The 12573-nt window shown below is 45.4% G+C and overlaps 2 non-coding genes across 2 annotated transcripts; both read right to left on the reverse strand.

Annotated features, from left to right (window-relative positions):
* Nucleotides 1–2687: 2687 nt before the first annotated feature.
* Nucleotides 2688–2759, reverse strand: TRNAC-GCA (transfer RNA cysteine (anticodon GCA)). The gene has a single exon. It is a non-coding gene; the product is annotated as a tRNA-Cys (tRNA).
* A 1728-nt stretch (nucleotides 2760–4487) lies between these two features.
* On the reverse strand, nucleotides 4488–4559 carry TRNAC-GCA (transfer RNA cysteine (anticodon GCA)). Its single transcript has one exon. It is a non-coding gene; the product is annotated as a tRNA-Cys (tRNA).
* Nucleotides 4560–12573: the final 8014 nt, after the last annotated feature.

Below are 12573 nucleotides of genomic sequence, written 5' to 3' on the forward strand. Positions count from 1 at the left end.
AAGACTGGACAAGATGGGAAGCACACACAGTCGTGGAAACTGGGTATGCAAAAGAGAGCGCCAGGCCCCCCCTTCCCCTTTGGGTACAGCCAGAGCCTCCTTCTAGATGCCACTTTCAGTATTGGCCCACCTTTTCACAGCACTGTGGCGTAACAAACCACACCAAAGCTCAGTGGCAGGCAACAATGAGCATTCCGGGAGTAGGGAACGTCCCTGGATTCGGCTTTGGTTCTGCTGCCTGGGAGTGGCTCCCCGTCCACTGTTCTACTTGAGTCTTGGCTCCACCCTCTGAGAAGTCTTCCTTCTCCATCATCCTCTTTTGCCATTTCTGAAGAGACCATCGGGAAAGGTGTCCTCTTTGGTGGCGGTGCATTCTTCTCAGCTTGCTTCCCGGCTGTAGCATGGCGGAGTCCAGGGGTCTTTTGACTTCCCAGGCAGTCTCAGTCTCTTTTAGTCCCGTCAGTGCTTTGAGGCTGTCCATGCTTTTGTCCATACAGCTCTCAAGACATGTGTGGGTTTCCTATGTAACTGACTCCACGTGTCAAACGCCATGATCACCATTCTTTTTGACGTGTGCTGTCCCTCCAGCTCAACTGTAAGTATTTGGGTCCTCACATTTCTGTGAGACCACGTCCCTAATCTTTCTTGGAACACTTTTGTCTGGCTCAAAGAATATACTTGACACCGCCTGACCCTTCTTATTAAGTGCTCTTCATAAAAGGCATTCAAGCCGCACCTGGGATTTGATCTGTTCCCCGAGGCTATGTGTTACCTGAGGGCTCTGGAGTTAGTCTCTTTCCTAAAGTGATGGAATAATGGCCTTGCCTCCGTTGTGGAAAGAATGGTTTCAACTTTACAGCTATGCCATTTCTGGACTATCTCTATTGCCTCTGAATTCTGATTACAAACCCGTAAGCTCTCTTCTAAACTCAAATCTCTTTTGTAGTACCTTATCCAAGATAGCCTGTACCAAATAGCTCATGCATTCACCATTTTGCCTTGAAGTCTCCTGCCCCCACCTCTACAAGTTCAAGTATACTTTCTGCCACTCAAGTTATCCTGAGCCTCTGTTTTTCCCGCCCTCAAGAATAGTTTCCTCACCCTTTCCCCGGCTGACTGTAACAGCTTCCTTGCCCCCCACTGCTTGATCACGAAGCCCTGTCACGTACTTGAGGCTTTTCTTACGGCAGGAGCCCCCTTCTAGATATCCGTTTCCGTATGTTCCAGTCTTATCCACAATAATGTTGCATAACAAGTCACCCCCAAACCCAATGACACACAATAATCGGCAGTGATTTGCGTGGCCCTGGGTTGGCAGCCTGGATGTGAATCGGCTGATCCAGGCTGGGCCTGGCTGGTGGGCTCGGCCTCGAGCCGCGGGTGGAGCTGGCCTTGGCTCCTCTCCGCGAGTCGGGCTCAGCGTTGGGCATGCGTGTTCATTCCGGGGCCCAGGCGGAAGGGGGGGGCTGACAGGGGAAGCACGTCTCCTGGTACTGGGAGAAGAGCCAGAGGGCAAACTCAGCCGTGCAAGCGGATCTCAAGCCCCCGCTTGCATCGCATCTGCTCACTTCCTGTTGTCCAGAGCCAGGGACGCGGTGTGCCAGGGATCAATGTATTGACCCTCGGCTCCAAATCCCCCCCTTGCATCCCTGCTCTGGGCAAATGGGCTGATTCTAGAGGCCTTTCTCCAGAAGTGAGCACAGTGCTCACAGCTGTCAGCAGAGGGCGCTGGAGGGATGCTGCAGGAGGAAGGGGGCTCCTGTCCCCGGTTCCTGCTGCAGGTCTTGCTTTTTGTCCCCCGGCTCCTGCTGCACGGTAGGTCAGCGGTGCAGGTGTGTCAGGACACCTGGTGGTGCTCCGCGCCAGCCACACACCCAGAGAAGGAAGCCCCTCGGCGAGCTCGCAGCCCCAGCTGGACCGCTGAGCACCCCCGTGCCCCCGCCGCCACAACTCCCTCTATGCACCCGCCTGCCAGCCTCGGCTCGCCCCTGCGCAGCGGCCTGTTCCCGCGCCCTCCAGGTGCGGACACTGCACGCTCCAGGCCTCACACTTCCCAGTGGCTCACCTGTGCCCCCGAAGGTCGCTTCCTGCCTGCCTGGCCACTCTGAACAGGTCTGGTTGGGGCAACAGGGTGAGCGGGCTGCAACCACACCTTCCCGGATGAAGTCTGGATCCCAGCTCTGGGGGTGGTCCCCCTTCCAGATGGGTCCTTGCTTGGGTCCCTCACCTCAGGGGAACCTTTAGACTTTTCTTTGCACCTTTATAGTTACTCTCCTTTCACAGCACAAGAGTTCTGTACCGGAAACGTCCCCTGGTCAATTCCTGTGTGGCTTCTGTCTCCTAGTTGGCCCAGACTGATGTATACGGTCAGGCCCAGAGCAGAGGGGTGCAGAGCACACTCGCCTCTGGGGGAGACACGAAGAGTCCCAAAGCGAAAGGCATGGAAACGGGGAGAGGTGAAGAACTGCGGCCAGGGGGTCAATCTTTTTTTTTTTTTTTTTTTTTTAAAGATTTTATTTATTTATTTTTGACCCCGACACTTTCCTATGGCAGAGGAGAGAAGACACCCGGGAAAACAACACGGTCGGCGAAGAGTGGTGAAGGAAGACTGCAGACACTGCAGCTCAACAGAAGGTGAGATCAGGGAAGCCCTTGATCTGTACTTGGCAATACCGCAAAACACCGCCAGGGGGCGCCCGGAGTTGAACCGGGGACCTCTTGCTCTGCAGCCAAACGCTCTAGCCCTGAGCTACGCCCCCTGGCCTGCTGGGGGCCCCTCCTGACATTATTTCATCTGTGGTGCCACGCCCAAGGATTCCAGAGTGTCCTGGAAGTTCTATTCATTCTCGGTCCACCTCTGGAAACGGCAGACCCGCCACCAGCTGACTGGAGACCACTCGCTGGCCGGCACTTGGCCTTTCCATCCCCAGAGGCCTCTTCCTTGTCCAACAGGCACTTTTCCTCTCTAGCCACAACCTCAACTGCAGCTCCGGGTCGGGAGGCCCCAGGTTTGAGAACAAGGACTGTTACAGTGGGCACCCTGGCGACCCCATCCCTCCTTCCTTCCCTCCTTGCCCAGCTCTAGCTAGTCGGCCTCCTCCTCCCCAGCCTCCCCCCTCCTCACTCTGCCGCCTGGCTTCACATCTCACACTCTCTCTTGCCTCTCTCCCTGGCTGAGTCCCTGCCTGAGGCAGTCTCCTAGGGGCTTGGCTGAACCCAGGGGAGACAGCGCCAGAGAGGCAGCCACCCCTGAATTCTCGGGACAGCACCACCGAGGGAGCCAGGATGAGGCATCAAGGCTGCTTTGGGGGCCCACAGCCTGGGACCAAGGGGCCCTGGTGTGTGCTCAGAGGTCTCTCTTTCCCTTCGCCCCACAGCGGGAGTGCCCAGGCCCTACATGTCCCACTTCCCTGGCAGACCTTCATTCCCATAGTGAGGACACACACCAGTCCTTCCTAAATGGCACCAGGCCCTAGAGACCTTTCCCACCAGGTCTCCTTCCCGCCCTCTCCCTCCTTGCCCACCTGGCGGCTTCTCAGCCCCATGCAGAGGGCACCAGCTTGAGAGTCATACGTGTTTAGTTGAAACGCCCTTTAGAATCATCCAGGATAGTCTTCCCCAAAATGTTTCTGTCAGATCATCTAGTGTTTATTGGGGTGGAGAAGGTAGGAAGAAGAGTAGAGATGTTGTTACCAATCTAGAGGTGGGTTCGCCTCCTGGCCGCGTTAAAATCAGACTCTCGGCCAGAAGTAGGTGTCACACAAAGTAGAACCTATTTGCAGCAAACAGGAGGCCTCAAGGAAGCATTTCCAAAGTCGTGGCTGTCCCTGAACGAAGGGAAGCAGGGGCCTTTTATTTTGGATGGGGAATGAATATTCAAAAGGGAGAGGTGGGCACTCGCTAGTGCAGGCCCCGTTGGAAAACATGCTTCCACAGACACTGCAGGTTATGGTGATAAGGCCTCAGCTCCTCCTGGAGAGGAGATCTTAGCGTTAATAACGAGGCAAAGAGTCATAGGCCTGGCTCTTGTGGTGAGGCTTGGTCTGGTTCAGGGCGGTTGGTGATTGCATCTCGTAGGCAATTAGATGCTTCCAAACCCACCCCTGAGTTCCTTGGGGCAATTAGTCGGTGACAGTATGTGTTGTTTTTCAAATTAATGTATAGTATACAGTGGGCTCCTCAGAGCCTTGGGGCTGAGTTCCAGGAAACAGGCACATAAGCAGCACCACAGTGGCTCTGATGCCCCAGAAGTTTCCCAGCTGCTACTCAGTTTGCTCCCCAGGCCTCCTGCCTCCGTTGAAGTGAGAACCAGTAAACGGGTGAGAGCTGACCAGACATACATTCCTGGGGTCATAGACCAGACCTCCAATTCTGCATCAGGAGGAACTTCTCCTACAAACCACTTCCTCAGTCAGAAGATTCACATTTCCTCTTTTCTCTCCCCTCTCCACTTTCTGTCTGCTGATCAAGATGGAAGGAAAACCAGCAGGGGGCACCCGGATTTGAACTAGTGACCTCTTGATCTGCAGTCAAATGCTCTACCCCTGAGCTATACCCCCGCACCCACATCGTGCTTCTAATTAGTGACCTCTTGATCTGCAGTCAAATGCTCTACCCCTGAGCTATACCCCCGCACCCACATCGTGCTTCTAATGAGCGTCATTTCACTGTGTTGCAAACCCCAGGTATCCTCCAGTATATTGTAATTGCCATTCATTGTCTGCACCAGGGAGCACCTGCAGAACTGCATCCCTCAGTGACCCCTCTGGCCACCAACCTCCCTTCATTTCCCACAGAATTGGTCCCTTCTTGTTGGGTGATTCCTCTACAGACTGTATTTCAGCTGGCCTGGTTTTTTTTTTTTCTTCTCTGTGAAACTAGTTATCACACATCCATCTGCTTTTTGTCTTGTGGGTTTATACCTTTTTTATTGCTTTATTATAATCAGGAAAACCATCTTATTTTTAAAAGTTGTATATTTCAGTGAAAATATATACATAAATAAAATAAAATAAAGCAAAGTTAAATAGATCTGACAGATCTGTAATTTAGTAGGAAAAAAAGCACATTTTTCCCCTTGGAAGTAAAAAATTCAAACCATATCTCAAATGCCACAGCCTCAAATGTATTGTTTGCACAGTTAAACGCATAGGGTTTTTAAAAAAATAAATATTCTCAGATTAAACCCAGGATGGTCAAAATTACTAAGTATTGTTCAAAATGTATATTTTCTCATTGTTTCGAAATTATATAATTCCTTCTTTTACTATTTGTGTATTAAAAAAAAAAAAATTGTAGCCAAGAAGTATAACCCAAAGTATGAAGCACTGATAAACACATCTTTTTAGCGTGTAGACCCTTGAACTGTGGCATTTCAAAATTCTAAAAAAGTTTTGATGCTTTGATGAGATGAGCAATTGAATAATCAAGTTGTCTTTACTGACATTTGATACCATTATAAAATAGATATTTTTTAGGTGCTGAAGAAAACTAACTTCCAATCTAGAACACAGAACCCAGGCAAACTAAAGGCATTTAGTTTCAAGCATGAGGGCACAATAAAGACATTTTCAGATGTACAAAATCTAAGAGCATTTATTGGAGCAGAACCTCACAAAGTTAGCAACTGAAGGAGAAAGCAGGGAGACGAACCCTGGGCAGGGACAGGGAAATGAAGAGTTGACGGAGGACTCCCCAGTCGTCCCTGCGGCCTCCTTCGCCCCTGGGCTAGGGCCTCATCTATGATGTCTTCCTTCAGAGACCTAACGGGCTCTCCAACCACACCCGGACGAGAATCATTAGTTCTCACCCCTAACCTGCTCCCTCCGCGCTGCCCACCTAAATAAAAGGCGCGATTCTCCCAGCAACACGGACCCAACACCCGGCAGCCATCGTCGATCCGTCCCTTTCTTTTGCATCCAAAGCCACAGCCAGTCCTGCGGGCCCCACTGGAAGATGCACCCGCGTCCGAGCACTTCCGGCCGCCCACCACCAGACCTGCGGTCAGGCCCACTGTCCGGCTCCCACCGGACCCGCTCGCACGCTCTGCTGACAGCTCTCCAGCGTCCATTCTTCCCGCACGTCTCGTCCCCCGGCACCAGAATGATCTTTGCGAACAGGAGTCGGATCACGTTTCCCGCTCGGTTCAGTAGCTCCCCGCTCCGCTTACAACGAAATCCCGGTCCACACTTGCGGCCTGTGGGAACCCCCAGGAGCTGGCCCTGGCTGCTTCTCCTACCCGCTTCCTTCCTGCCGGCCAGCCGCGCCAGTCTGCTGTTCCTGCGGCGCGTCCAGCACGCTCCGCGGAGCCGCCACCTTCCGCCGGACGCAGGCCGGACAGCGCGCCTGCCCCTCGCTCGGGCTCTGCCCACGCCGCTCATCCGCAGGCCTCCTCCGGCCGCTTCGTCTAAACCGCCCCATCGCTTCTCATCCCCTTGCTCTGTTTCATTTTCCTCACAGTCCCTATTACGACCTGAATTATATAATTTAGATTTTTGTTAATTGTCTGCCTCCCTCACTGCAACGGGAGCCCCATAAAGGCAGACACTTCGTCAGTTTCCTTCTGTGTGCCCCACGCTCAGCGAGCTCTCAAAAATTTTGGTGAATAAATGGATAAATAAACGTTAAACAATGAAACAGATGAACTTGTAGACAAATAAATTTAAATACAGATGATAAAAAAATAATAATAATTACTAATTTCTTTGGGTTTAAAAATATGTAGTGGTGAAAGGGCCTAAAATATTAGGCAATAAAACAAGAAATATGAATGCAAGTACTCTCAAAATACTCTCTGAAAAGGTGAGTTTTGAGAGAAGTTAAAATACTCCACATTCCCTCTCTTATTCAGAAGAGAAAAAAATATATTATTAGAAAAATTAAGCATACCTGTTAAAAAGTATTGAGTAACCACTAAAAAATAATATATAAATTTCAAACCAGTGGGGGGAAAGTAAGGGTGGGAGTGGATAAAGGAAATTAATAAAATTAATCAAAATAAAATAGTAAAAAGACCAAAGGAGGAAGTGTAGGAGGAGCAAAAAAGAAAAGAAAAAAAGGAAATGGAAAAGCAAAGTGATAGGAATAAGTTCAAATCTGTCAGTAATCACAATACATGTTAATAAATTAAACTCAAATATATCCACAGCTAGCTGTTCATAAGAGAGATTCTCAAAACATAAAAAAAAGTTTTAAGATAAAGTGAATGAAAATGAATACCAAGAAAATATCAACCAAAGAAATATTTACATAGGAAAAAATTCACTCAAAGCAAAAAATCATTAATAGGAATAGAGGGATTTTACATTATAATAAAAGGAATAAGTCTTCAAGGTGTAGCAATCATACTAAGCTTTGAAATATCGGAAGAAAAATTGACAAAATTACGCAGAAATGGTAAATCCATAATCATTCATCTTTTTTACGTACCTCTGAAACCAACAGATCAAATAGGTGAAAAGATCAGTAAGGCTAAAGGAGGCTTAAAGAAGTAAATAATAAAATTAATAAAGATAGACATTATATATGTGTAAATATGTAAAAATCTCTCTCCGGCATGCTAGAGAGAGAGCATCTCTAGAGAGAGCAAGCAAGAAAGCAAGAACTACAACTCTCAAATACAGCAACCGTTCCTTTAAAGCACTCACGGAATACTTAAAGTAACTGATCAAGTACCAAGACAGAAGAGAAGTTGGGAAAAACTCTAAGGAATCACCATCACAATAACATTAGGAAATTCTAATAAAATAATATAAAAACTCCGCATATGTTTAGAAACAGAGAACACACTACCAAATAATGGATAGGTTAAAGGAAAAAATCATATTCAAAATTACAATACAATTAGAAGTAAATACAACAAAAGCAGTGAATACGAAAGGCTTCTCTAAAGCAGTATTCACATTGATAAGTTTGAACAAAAGAGAAAACGAATGAGCTGACCATTCAATTTAAAATTACAGAAAAAAACCAACAGAATAAAGCCTAAACATACCAAGAAGGAAATAAAAAAAATAAGAAGAACAATTAATAAATAGATATCAAGGAAACAACAAAGAAGAGCAAATACAAGTTAGTTCCTTGAAACAACTCATAAACTAGACAAAGCTCTGGCAAAGTCAATTAAGAAAAAGAGAGAACACACAAATAAACAAGAAAAAGAAGGGAAAGATGATATAAATAGAGATATTGTAGAGATTTTTAAAATCATGAGATACCATAAACAAGTCTCTAACAATAACTGTGAAAACTTAGGTGAAATGCACTTCTTTTAAAGAAAGTGAATAAATGATCCAAAATTTCCATTCAAAAAATGGATAAAACTAAGATGACTTTATAGATGATTTCTACACAATTTTCAAGAAACAGATCATTCCTGTCTCTTCTAGAAAATAGGGATTTTCTGGAATTCATTTCCTTTCATAAGGCTAGTATGACATCATCTCCAAAGTTAGACAAGGACAATACATGAAAAGAAAATACAGATGAATTCCACTTACAAAAATAAATGCAAAAATCTTATAGATGAGGATAAAGTCGATAAAATTCAATATCTAATCATGATTTTTTAAAAACATAGCAAATTAAGAATAGAAATAAATTTCGTTAACCTGATAAACAGAACCCACCATAAACCTCCAGCAGATATAATACATGACAGGCACTCCTGTTAAATTCAGAACAAGGATGTCCATTATCACTCTTACTATTCAACATTGTACTGAGGATCCTAACCTCTACCAGAAAATGAAAAAGAGAGAGAGAGAGAGAGAGAGAGAGGAAGTCAGGCAGGCAGGAAGGGAGAGAATGTATTGAAAAGAGACCAACTGTCCTTATTTGCAGGTATTATGATTGCCAACACTCAAAGTAGAGAAAAATTATTAGAACCAACAAGATAGTGCAGCTAGATTGCTCAATGCAAAATCAACATACAAAAATGAATGTCATTCCTCCTACACCAGCAGTAACCAGCTAGATTATGAATTAGAGTAAAAATTCTATTAATAACAAAAACAAAAATCATAAGGTAACTAGAATAAAGTAATACATGGCAAGTTCTTTATGGACAAAACTATAAAATATTAGTGAAGGATATAAAAGAGATCTGAATTAATGGAGATGATACCATATTCATGGATGGGGAATTCAATATTATAAGGATGTCAATCCTCTCCAATTCAATCACTTGGTTCAATGTAATTTCAGCAAAGGGTGAAAAGGATTTTAGTAGAACTTGAAAAAACAGCAGAAGTTTAAGACTAGTCGTGATAATTGAAGAAAAGAAAGCAAGACAGTAGGACGTGTTCTGCCAAATGACAAGACTTATAAAGTGAAGATGATTAAACTAGTGAGCATAGGAATAGCTAGACAAATGAATGTAACAGGAAGTGTGACCCACGCATATGCGGGAACTTGGTATATGAAAAGGGTGACTGTGATGGTTATTTTTGTGTGTCAATTTGAGTGGGTGAAGGGATGCCCAGAAAGCTGGTAAAACACTATTTCTGGGTGCGTATGTGAAGGTGTTTCCAGAAGATATTAGCATTTGAATCAACAGATTGAGTAAAGAAGATAGCCCTCACCAATGTGGGTGGGCATCATAAATCCACTGAGGGGTCAAACAGAACAAAAAGGCGGAGGAAGGGGGAATCTGCTCTCTGCTGAGCTGGGACATCCATTTCTCCTGTCTTCAGACATCAGCGCTCCTGATTCTCAGGCCTCTGGACTTGGGCCAGGACTTAGACTACTGGCTACCCTGGCTCTCAGGCCTCAGGGTTTGGACTGGCATCATATCACCTGCTTTCCTGGGCCTCCAACTTACAGATGGCAGATCATGGGATTTCTCGTCCTCCGTGGTCAATGAGCCAATTCCTCATGATAAACCTCTTTCTATACTGTATATCTACATATATCTCTCTCTATATATTCTATGGTCTCTGTTTCTCTGGAGAGCCCTGACTAATACAGTGACTATATGTCCTAATTTGCTTGGGACAGTCCCAGTTTATGCTTGTGGTTCCAGCATAAACATGAATAGCATTCCCCTCCGCTCTCAAAAGTTTCCTGGTTGGATGATAAATATTTGGTCCTCCTGTACATGATGAAAGTGGAATTACAAACTAGTGGGGAAAGTACCAAATTGTTCAACAAATGTTACTATTTTAACTGGTTTTCCATACTAAAAAAAAAAACGTAAAGCCTTCACCATACAGAAAGGTAGGTTCCAGATGAATTAAAGACCTAAATGTGAAAATCAAATCTTTAAAATTATTTGAATTATAAACAGGAGACTATCTTTATACTCTCAGAGAAGGGAAGGATTTCTTTTTTTTTTTTTTTTCTGTGAGGAAGATCAGCCCTGTGCTAACATCCAATGCTGATCCTCCTCTTTTTGCTGAGGAAGATTGGCCCTGGGCTAACATCTGTGCCCATCTTCCTCTACTTTATATGGGATGCTGCCACAGCATGGCTTGCCAAGTGGTACGTTGGTACGCGGCCGGGATCCGAACCTGCGAACCCTGGGTCGCCGAAACGGAGCGCGAGCACTTAACTGCTGCACCACTGGGCCAGCCCCAGGTAAGGATTTCTTACACAGCACAAAAGGCACAAATTACTTTTAAAAAGATAGATCAGTTTGTCTTCCTCAGAATAAAAAGTAGAATATAATGTTTTAAGATGAGTAACAGTTGTTTCTCAGGGGTGAGAGGCACGATCTCCTTTGTAGTCTTTCACTAAATTATCTTTATCTGGCTAATGACATCTAGTTTGACCCATAGGTCATATTTCCAAATCTGGTGACTGCATTTCATATTCCTTATGTCTGCTGAGCTGTGACAACTTCAAGGTCATAAGGGATGTTAGCGAGTGTTTGGTGATCTTGGCAGATAGTTATGGGTGTTTGAATTTCTCACTAAAGACAGCTTTCAGACTCACTCAGATACTAAGTTGACAAGTGCATTGCCCTTGAAGCTGGAGGTTGAGTGCGCCCACATGGGAGACAGCAGCGAGTGGATCCTAGTCCACTTTGGCTTTGGGAGGTATTTCTTTAGATTCTTTTGTTACATTTGGATGAGGTTTTTAAATATGCCTAGTAACCCACCCTTAATTCCTTTCTCTACCATGAATGAAGAAAATCATCATACATGGGGAATAAACTAAACACAACTATTGAATTATGTGTGCCACAGACAGGTTTTCTTAACCAAACAACAGAAAAGCATGATATTAAAGCCCTGAAGTGAGAGATTCCGGGTATTCAAAATATATGTACACCTGAGATATTCCGCTTGAGCTGTGCCTCTCAATGTCATAGAAATGGTCCTTACCAGCATTTTGAAGATATGCTTTTATCTTATCTCTCATTTCAAAAACACACAGAAGCACTCTAAATAGCCAATATATGTCAGTGTGGAAATGCAGTATCGTGTATTCACTCCCCATTTCTTGGCCAGGATGCTAAAATAATATATATTTAATGGGGGCTGGCCCTGTGGCCTAGCGGATGAGTTTGCGTGCTCCACTTCGGTGGCCCGGAGTCCACGGTTCGGATCCTGGGCGTGGACCTAGCATTCCTCATCAAGCCATGCTGAGGCAGTGTCCCACATAGAGCAACTAGAAGGATGTATAACTATGACATACAACTATCTACTGCGGCTTTGGGGTGAAAAAAGGAAAAAAGGAGAAAGATTGGCAACAGACATTAGCTCAGGGCCAATCTTCCTCAAAAAAAAAATATATATATATATTTAGTGGCTGCCATTTTATCAGTTACAGTTTTCACTATTTCCTTCCACAGTGATCAACTACCATATTTTTTCTCCGGATGAAGCAGTGTGTGGTTTAGCATTCAGGTGCAAGCTCTTCTGTGTGGCATTGCCCGTCTTTGCTGCACACAGCTAGGCGAGGCAGAGCTGACCCAACGTTCCCGTCCTAACGCCTATATGGCTCATCAAATAAGCATTAATCAAATGGAAAGCATCTTCTCTGGTAGCAGAGCATGTCAGGGATAAACAGAACAAAGAGCTGAGAGGCACTTTCCCCACCTGTACACACATATGCCAACGGCTGATTCAGACTCTGCTCATCAATAATTTCACCCAGAATTAAGCAAAGTATTTGTTAACCCACACATACAATAGTAACTTCTTTGCCACAGTGTACATCTGAAATGCAACCAACTTGCTCTGTTTTTCTCTCTCAGCTTAATATCTATCATTAACTTCACACCTGGTTTACCATTGTCTTGGCAAATGTGTGATTTATGAGTTTTGCTATCCCAGGAATACAGACACCCACTCTTGGCCCCTTCCAGTCCATTCTCTGCACTGTAGTCAGAGAAATCCGGGGCTGCATTTCTGCCCCTGTGTTCCAGGAGATGTAGCTGGTTCTGATAAAGAATTCTCCTTTCTTTGCTTCAGCCACGCCCTGGTTGTTTCTGTTACTTGCAACAGGGTTCATCACTTGAGTGAGATGGATCTGCCTTAGCAGGTTTCTATGGAGAGGGAGAGACTGAAGATAGAGGAGAGAGAGCTGGGAGGAGGTCTGACGACCAGGTCCTGAAGGGTGAGGGAGCAT

Source organism: Ceratotherium simum, chromosome 1, assembly GCF_057802395.1.
Source record: "Ceratotherium simum simum isolate JZ-2026a chromosome 1, ASM5780239v1, whole genome shotgun sequence".
In the NCBI taxonomy this organism is placed as follows: Eukaryota; Metazoa; Chordata; class Mammalia; order Perissodactyla; family Rhinocerotidae; genus Ceratotherium; species Ceratotherium simum.